The sequence below is a fragment of the Miscanthus floridulus genome, chromosome 18, assembly GCF_019320115.1.
Source record: "Miscanthus floridulus cultivar M001 chromosome 18, ASM1932011v1, whole genome shotgun sequence".
Lineage (NCBI taxonomy): Eukaryota > Viridiplantae > Streptophyta > Magnoliopsida > Poales > Poaceae > Miscanthus > Miscanthus floridulus.
In genome coordinates this window covers 54,646,476-54,655,865 of record NC_089597.1, presented here as the reverse complement: position 1 = coordinate 54,655,865, position 9,390 = coordinate 54,646,476, and positions in this window count along the sequence as shown.

Genomic DNA, 9,390 nt, shown 5'->3' with positions numbered 1-9,390 from the left:
AGAGACTAGTATGCACTTAAAAGATAGTCTTGCTCATTTCATGATGCATCCCTCTTTTACAACACGATGTTCAAATTGCTTATCGTACGTGGTCTCCCTTTCCTATATATTTATGAGCTTAGAGCTAATGTTATCTCATACTGTTAGAAACGCCCTTAACTTCACCCCCTAGGACTCATTTGGAGTTTGGTGCCCCGAAATTGAACCCTAACCCTCCAGCCAGAACACTAACCTCGTCAAAGTTGACAAGATTAAGCTGATTAAGAGCCTGAAGGAGAAGCAAATTTTTAGGAAGGGTGGGAGCGGGGGGAGATGGGTACCCTTGAAAATGATATAACTTTCCCGAAAATAGAAGGTTAGCAAAGAGCACAATGAATAAACAATTTTAGGGTATTTTTACAATGCCATCTCAGCTCTTTATATATAGTGAATCTATTCTAGGTCATCTTTTGTTCTATGTGGAAGTGATAAAAACAAAGACAAAAAAGTTTGTGGCTGGAGGTAGCGAGAGCTGCTAGCTACACATCTTTCCACGTCGAGTGATCATCAGTCATCACTCGTCGTCCTTGAGATATCCTTGCTACTGATTGCTCAAGTTCTACCAGGCTACTTACTACCAATCTCCAAGACCAAAGCTGTTGTTAAAAACAACACTAAACCTAACTTTTCCTGATCATTATTGTTACGATAATGATACACCATGGACGTCCGTCCTGTAACTCGAGTCCAAAGGCGGCTTCAAGACCTGCACAGGACTAGCCCCCGTGTCTCTCAAAAACAAAAAAAAATCTGGCATGGCCGCTCGTTCCCCCACCCCCTTCTCCTACCGACGCCCGTCTCCCGCCGCGTCGTCGTGCCCTTCCCCCCACTGTGCCACACCCCATCGCCGGCCACGCTGTGCCCCATCCCCCGCGAGCGGATGGCACAAGACGACTGCAACCGAGCGAGCAGCGGCGCTGGAGTAGCAACAGCGGAACCACGAGCAAGCACAGGAGAATCACAGGAGGAGCGATGGGCCATGCCGACGGGCATGAGCATGCAGAGCGACATCCCCCTAACCTGAGCTTGTAGACTACCATAGTTCCCCACCAGGTAGGTCGTGGCTGCCGGCAGCACCGTTTTTCAAATGTTTCAGCCATTTCAGACTTATGTTTCAAGTGTTTCATCTAGATGTTGCAAAAGTATATCTGAGATGTTGCATATGTTGCAATGACAATATACGCATGTTGCAGGCATATGTTTTCAAGTGTTTTAGGTGTTTCAGATGTGTTTCAAGTGTTTCATTTGGATGTTGAATATGTTGCTATGGCTATACATGCATGTTTCAAGTGTTTCAGACTTATGTTGCAATTGTTTCATATGAATGTTGCAAAAGTGGATATGGACATTGCATATGTTGCTATGGTTATACACACATGTTTAAGAGCATGTTTTAAGTGTTTCGTCTGTTTCAGACTTATGTTGTCAATATTTCATTTGTATGTTTCAAAAGTAGATCGGGTGAATGGGCGCTGGTGGCTGGCGAACATCGGCCTGCCACAACCGCCTGGTGCTGCTGCTGGGGTGCCATCGTGGTTCACGTGCGGGCGCCTGAGGCTGGCAAATGCCACCGTGGCGTGCGAACGTGGGATGGGCGTGGTTTTAGACGCTGGCACGTGATGCGGGCGGGCGCAGGATGTGACGCAGGCGCGTCGTGTAGGAGCTGTGTCTGGACACGTCCTAAGGCTGGATGTCTGGGCACTAGCCCTTCTGTTATTTTTAAGGTAATCTTTTTAAACCCCGGCATTGCTGACCCCACTGTTCTACCTATCTCCATATGATATCTAATACAAAGATGTGACCAACATTAAGCAGAGAATAACATACTGCATACGTGGACGCTCCCCTTCTCCTCCTCCTCCTACAGACCACTCTGCCTGCCCCTAACTGTATGTTTGCTCTCGATCGCTGCTTTTCCACGGCTAGCCAATGCATGGAAAGGTGAACGAAGCATCAAAGATGCAGGAACACAGCTCATGTCCATTTCTTGGACACTGCTGTGCAGCTAGCTATGGAGCCAGGCAACTATCACTACGCCAGATTTGGACATCACTGCTGGCCTCATCACTGTCGGATTTGTGACAACCGGCAGTGATGTACCTTCACTGCAGGTTATGAGCTTGAAAATGAAAAAATGATTGGGACTAGGCTAAAACCGGTAGTGAAGGACCACATCATTGTCGGTTTGTGGCTTGAACCGGTAGTGTTTTGGCGGCCACTCATCACTGCCGGTTTAAGCCAAGAGCCGACAGTGATTAGGATCTATCATTGTTAGTTCTAGCCAAGAACCGACGGGGATAAGCCTACAACACAAAAAGACTGCAGCTGTCCTCTCTTCCATCCCGAGAACAGAGGCGCACGTTTGGACCCTTCCCTCCATTGTTGCGGCTGCTCTTCACCGTGAAGCTAGCGCTTGGATTTTGAAGAATGGCTTGATCTTTTTGCTTTAAGGTTAGTAACAAGCATCCACTCATTTGATTTTGTTGCTTAATTAGCTTCGTTTTGATGGCTACATTGCATGATTCTCATTCTAGTTCTTTCTTCATTTTAGATAGCACTTTTCCAATTGGACATTTGTGCAAGGCTCTAATTGTGGTGAATCCACATCATCCAAAAGGTTGGTGTCTATGAACACATTTAAATTTCTAGCTAATTATTCCATGGTGGTCAAGATCATCATTGTTAGTATGTGATACTATAATTAGTTCTTAGAAGTAGAGTAGAATAGATGTTCTTCATTATTGTACAATAATTGTTTTTTACTACGATTTTCAATTTATAGGGCCGGGGCTACCAATTTCAATTTTTCAATAATTAGTGTACAATAATGTTTTCTAAAATGGTACTTTTGAGCTACAATTGTTGTTCATGAAGCTCGATTTCTTATTAATTATTTGTAATTACTGTCTTAGTATTTTTTTGTGCAGAGATGGATCGAGAGTGGATGCATCTATCCTAAACGGACAAGCGGTACATGCATGGCGTCAGCCAGTTTATCACCGATGCCAAAGCCCATGCTATGAATAGGAACCCTGTCTTCTGCCCATGCAAAGATTGCAAGAATCAAAGGAACTTTTGTCAAATTGAGTCTATACGATCGCACTTGATTACCAGGGGGTTCATGCCAAACTATACGATATGGACTATGTATGGTGAGGTTGGTGTGAATGTTCTGCAGGAAAACGATAATGATGTGGATATGCCTGATGTAGCCATCCACGATACTGATGAGGAACCCGGTGTTAATACAGAACCTATGGCCACAGTTAATAATGTGTTTAGGAACACGCTAGCTGATGACACCGAGGATAACGATGGCATTTCTCAGTTGCTACGTAATATAGAGACCGGATGTCTTAGTGAAAGACAGCTGAGAAAGCTAGAGAAAATAAGACAAGATGGCAAAACACCATTGTATAAGAATTATCTAATGAGCAAACTGAAAGTCGACATCATATTGTTAGAGTTCAAATCAACAAACAGATTGAGCGATAAAAGCTTAGATCAGTTGTTAGGTATAATAACAAAAATGCTCCCAGAAAAAAATGAGTTGCCAAAAAAGACATACTTGGCCAAACAAATGATCTGCCCCATTCGTCTCGAGGTTGAAAAAATCCACATGTGTTCCAATGATTGCATATTGTACCATGGAGAACAATACAAAGACTTGGATAAGTGCCCCAAGTGTGAAGCTCCACGGTACAAGGAAGGGCCGTCAGATGAGGGTACCAAGACCAGAGGAGGTCCCGTAAAGGTCGTTTGGTATTTCCCTATAGTTCCTCGGATGCATAGGTTGTTTGCATGTGCAAAGTCAGCCAAGTAGTTGCGCTGGCATGGCGAAGAGCATAAGAAAGATACAATGATGAGACACCTCGCCGCTGGGCATGACTGGAGGACTATCAATACTATGTTCTATAAGAACATCAGTGGAGAGGTAAGGCACCTTTGGTTTGCTTTGAGCACAGATGGGATGAATCCTTTCTACCAGGTTAGAAGCAATCATAGCACCTGGCCAGTGACGCTCTGTATATACAACCTTCCACCTTGGGTCTGTATGAAGCGGTCGTACATCCAGATGCCACTACTAATCTAAGGGCCAAGACAACCTAGGAATGACATTGATGTGTTTTTGGAACCAGTGATTGATGAACTAGTGGAGATGTTTGAAAAGGGTGTGTCAGATGTTTGGGATGAGTACAAAAATAAACATGTCACGATCAAGGGAGTACTTATTGCTACAATCACCGACCTACTAGGTCGAGGTTCATTGTCCGAAGAGAAGACAAAAGGCTATACTGGATGTGTCGAGTGCTTGGACGACACCAATGCGGTAAATCTACCAAATAACTCAAAGATAGTTTATATGGGACAATATAGGTTCCAACCTAAGGATCACCCTTACTGCAAGAACAGAAAAGATTTCAATGGTACTATTGAGAAACGCTTAGCTCTAAAATATCGAGATGGGCCTGTGATACTTCAAGAACTCAACAAACTGGAGGTTGTCCTTGGGAAGGGGGGACAATGCAGTAGCAGCGCCTGATGGGAGCGTTTAGAAGAAAAAATCAATTTTCTAGAAACTACCTTATTGGCCATTTGAATGTACACCACTGTCTTGATCACATGCACATCACTAAAAATGTGTGCGCTAACACTCTTAACACCTTGATAGACACCGGAGGGACATCAAAGGATTCACTAGCCACACGCCTGGACATGCAACACTTGGGAATCATGAAGGAGCTGCATCCCGTGGAGCTAGAGAATGGTCAGTTCAAACTTCCAGTTGTGTCATGGACATTGAAGAAGGAAGAAAAGTGTGCGCTTATTTCTTTCTTCAATGAACTCAAAGTCCCAATGGGCTACTGTGCGAACCCGAAGAGGCTAGTGAACATGAGAGAACTCAAGTTCAATTATAGCCCTATGAAGGCCCATGACTATCATGTCATTATGACTTAGCTGCTCCCTATTGCCCTACGTGGTATCCTCCCCCCAAAGGTCCGCGCCCTAATCATAAAGCTTTGCTCGTTCTTCAACGCGGTCTCAAAAAAGGTCATTGATGTGTCCATGCTAGAGCAGCTGCAGCGAGACATAGCCAAAACTCTCGTTAGGCTTGAGATGCATTTCCTGCCAACTTACTTTGATATCTCATTGCATCTGCTCATTCATCTTGTTGACCAAATTAGAGCCCTTGGCCCAATGTACCTACATCAGATGTTCCCTTTCAAAAGATTGATGAATGTTTTTCGAAGGTATGTTAGGAACAGATTCAGGCTAGAAGGGGGCATGGTTGAAGGATGGTCAACAGAGGAGGCCATTGAGTTCTACACATATTATCTGGACATCAAAAGGGTCGGAGTTCTAGAATCTCGTCACGAGGGAAGACTACATGGCAAAGGAACGATCACGGAGAAATCTGTTCCAGTAGATAACCATGTTTCTTTCAGATAGACATAGTTCGTTGTTCTCTAGCAAGCTGAGGGTGTGATGCCATACATTGATGAGCATAGGTAATCGCTGCAAACTCTATATCCGAGCAGGTCATAGGCTTGGCTGGATAAAAAATGTAAGGAGGAATTTGTCAACTGGTTGCAACGTCGCTTACTTGGAATAAAGTTGGGTAATCAACTAGATGACTTAGCCAAGGGACCTTCGAGTACATATCTTAAGTACCAAGGGTATGAGATCAATGGATTCACATTTTACACAAAAAGCAAGATGGAAAGAGCACATACCAAAATTGTGGTGTTCATTTTGATGCTCACGACGAAAACGGCAACATGCAGGCGACATACTATGGTTTCATAGAGGAGATATGGGAGCTAGCCTATGGTCCATTGAAGGCATCACTTTTTCGCTGCCAGTGGGTCCGGCTCGAGGAAATCAACACTGACAGTGAAGGGTTCACTACCGTTGATCTCACTAAGACCGCATACAGAGACAACCCCTTCGTCCTTGCAAGAGATGTTATGCAAGTCTTCTATGCAAGGGACAACAAGACAAAAGGAAGGCTAAAAGTAGTCCTAGAAGGGAAAATGAAGATTATCAGTGCCGATGGAGTGACGTACGAAGAAGACTACAGGGGCTACAGGAAATTCTTCCATTTGAGGCGAACGTACCCCTACCTATCCTTCAAGAGGGTGACGAACCTGCTTACGTATGGCTTGATCACAATGAGGCCCTCATTGTTGATGCACCTAAAGATAGTTAGATTATTGTTAACTATGTAATTATCATGCAGACGTTGTATCAGTAATTCGCACTGAATATCTGAATTATATTTTGTGCGCATCTCTATAATTTAATTATTGACTATATAATCAAATATTGAGATGATGTTCACAAACACTATTATTTGATAATTATAGACCATTAATTAATTATTATAGAATTAAATAATCAAGACACAAATTTTTGTGTTATTTTAGAATATAAACTAACTACATTATTTCTATTAATAAATAAATAAAGAAAAGCAAACTAACTGAACTCCCTATCCTAGCTTAGCAGTTAAGGACGTGCACTCTGTACTCTGAGACCCACGCACGAATCCTAGGCGGGCCAAACTTTTTTGATTTTGCATTTATTATTTAGTAGTGTATTACGACGGGATAAAAGAAAAAGAACAACTAATTCTAATGTAATCCCTATTCTAGTGTACTGGTTAAGGCTCCAAACTAAGAACCCCAAGACTTAGGTTCAAATCCTAGGCTCAGGAATTTTTTTATATGTTTTATAAAAAAGCTGCGAGACAGTGATTTTTTTTATATTTTCTTACTAAAAGGCCGCGTGGCGGTAGGGCCCTTCACTGCCGGTTTTGGTTTTAAAACCGGCAATGATAGCGCTGTGATGGCAGGCTCCAAACCGACAGTAATTTTTTTAATATTTTTTTACTAAAAGCTTGCAATGGCGGCAGGGCCCTTCACTACTAGTTTTGGTTTTAAAACCGGTAGTGATAGGTTCTATCACAGTCGGTTGCTTGAACCGACACAAAAGGCCTCATTCATAGTCGGTTCTATCATAGCCAACGCAAAAAAAATTGGGCCGCCTGGGATTCAAACACGGGTCTCGGGGGCTAAGTTGCGGGGTCTTAACCATTGAGCCAGTCAGAGGTATTCGAAAGAAATGGAAAAGTTATTCTACTTAACCCCTAACTGCTACACCAACATCACTGCCGGTTTGAGGATTGACCCGACAGTGATATTTTCTCATCACTATCGGTTTAGACTTACAACTGACAGTGATGAATAATTTCTCAAAGTCATTTAATAATTTATAAAATTGAAACAAAAGATTTGGGCCATCTGGGACTCGAACACGAGTCTTAGGGGCCAAGTTGTGGAGTCTTAACCGTTGAGCCAGTCGGAGGAATTCGAAAGGAAAGAAAAAGTTATACTACTTAACCCTTAACTGCTAAACTCCCATTACTACCGGTTTGAGGAGTGACCCGGCAGTGATGGTTCCTCATCACTGTCGGTTCTAAAAAATCCTCATCACTGTCGGTTTATTATTAGAACCGGCAATGATGAAGCTCATTGGTATATAGCAAGGCACAGGTTGAAATCTTCCAAATTTATTTCAACCCCACGCCAATCCCTCCCCCCGCGCCACCGGAGCACCACCCCACGTCGACGGGCACCACCGTTCTCCGCGCACCCATCCACCGCCCCCGTGCCGTCGTTCCCAGCCCCGCGCTCCTCTTCTTCGATGCCAATGCCCATGCACCACCGCACGCCGTAGCACCGCCCCACACCATCGACTGCCCCATGCCAGAGTACCACGCCGTCCGTGCCCTTGTTCCTCGTCCACGACACCGGTCGTGCCCCTCCTCCTCCAAGTCTGCACTCCCACCGCCAAGGCCTTCAAGAGCGCGCGGACAGCTGCTTTCCCACCCCCCCCCCCCACGGTGAGTGTGTGGCTCACTACCGTCTTTGTATTTGATGAAATGCCCCACCATCTTTATGAGGCCTCTCAGTGATTGCTCAAGCTCGAGTTGAATTTGTTAATGAAAATTGTTATACTGAGCACATGTCCATTGTTGAAATATGTTTGTTATATAAATCTGAGCACATGTCCATGCCAATGACGATTGATTATATTCTGAGGATTTCTCTATACCAAGCACATGTCTATGCTTATGATGGTTGTTTTTAATCTGAGCATTGATCCATTGCCAATGGTGTCTTCTTACTTCTTAGCACTGTCCATTTCCTATGATTTCAGTGCCGATGATAACTATATTTAATCTTAGTGTTTTCTCTCATTTATGATGGCACTTAGACTAAGGTTATGATGACTTAATATATTAATTGGACTAAGGATATGGTCATGTGCAATGATGATATAATCATAAGTTGTAGTAACTATTACTAAGGCTATAGACATGTGTGCTATCTTTTTGATATAATCATAAGTTGTTGTAGATTCCACAGTCACGATTAGTGAGTGTGCGTTGTAGCCCAGTAGCTAGGAAGGAGCACCACACATCGGTCCTATGATGCCACAACCTGCTCCATCCAAGAGCACGCTTTGGGAATGCACCAACTGCTTGGTGGGTTAGCAGACAGCGGAACTAGATTTTTCATTGTAGTTGCTGTTCCGAATCACGTTCACTTATGGCGATTCAAATTTCTCACCAGTTATATAACCCATTCTGATAACCAGGGATCAAAATCATGAAAATAGGTGTTTTTCTTTTTATGATACAGAGAGAACTTGGCACATGACCATGTTTCCAAGTTGTTATTAATTGTCTTAATCTATTAGAAATGCCCATGTATTTATTGGAAATGGCTAGATACTATTCAACTAACTTTGATAGCATCGGAGTGGACTATAATGTTGGTCCTCCTTAAAATATTTATGTGTGCACAGTAAAAAAGTAATGACATTCGATGTTGCATGCTAGCAAGTATGATTACTAAACCACATTGATCTCCGAATAATAAACAGTCCCATTATTGAGGTATTTTTTTATCATGTCAAGGATAAAGAACATTAAATAGATTTAGTTTGGCCATATAACTTGAATAATAACTCTTGTTCAGTGAGTTACCATTACCACTTACCACATGCCAAAAGACTATAAATTGGAGCTCACTAGCCCAGCCTCAACAAGTCTATGCAGTTCATATCTAAAAGGATGCCTATAACTAGATAGTGCTTCCCAAGCCTGAAAGGTGCTCAAGTTCGTGTCTTAGGCTTGAACCACTGTAAAAACTTTGAGGGCCTACTATAGTCATCCGTCCTACCTTGCAAACCATGGGCAACCAGCCTACTATGGTCCAATGAATGCAAATCATGGCCATCCGCTGGCACTAGAGATTGAAGAGAAGCCACCCGCCGGAGATG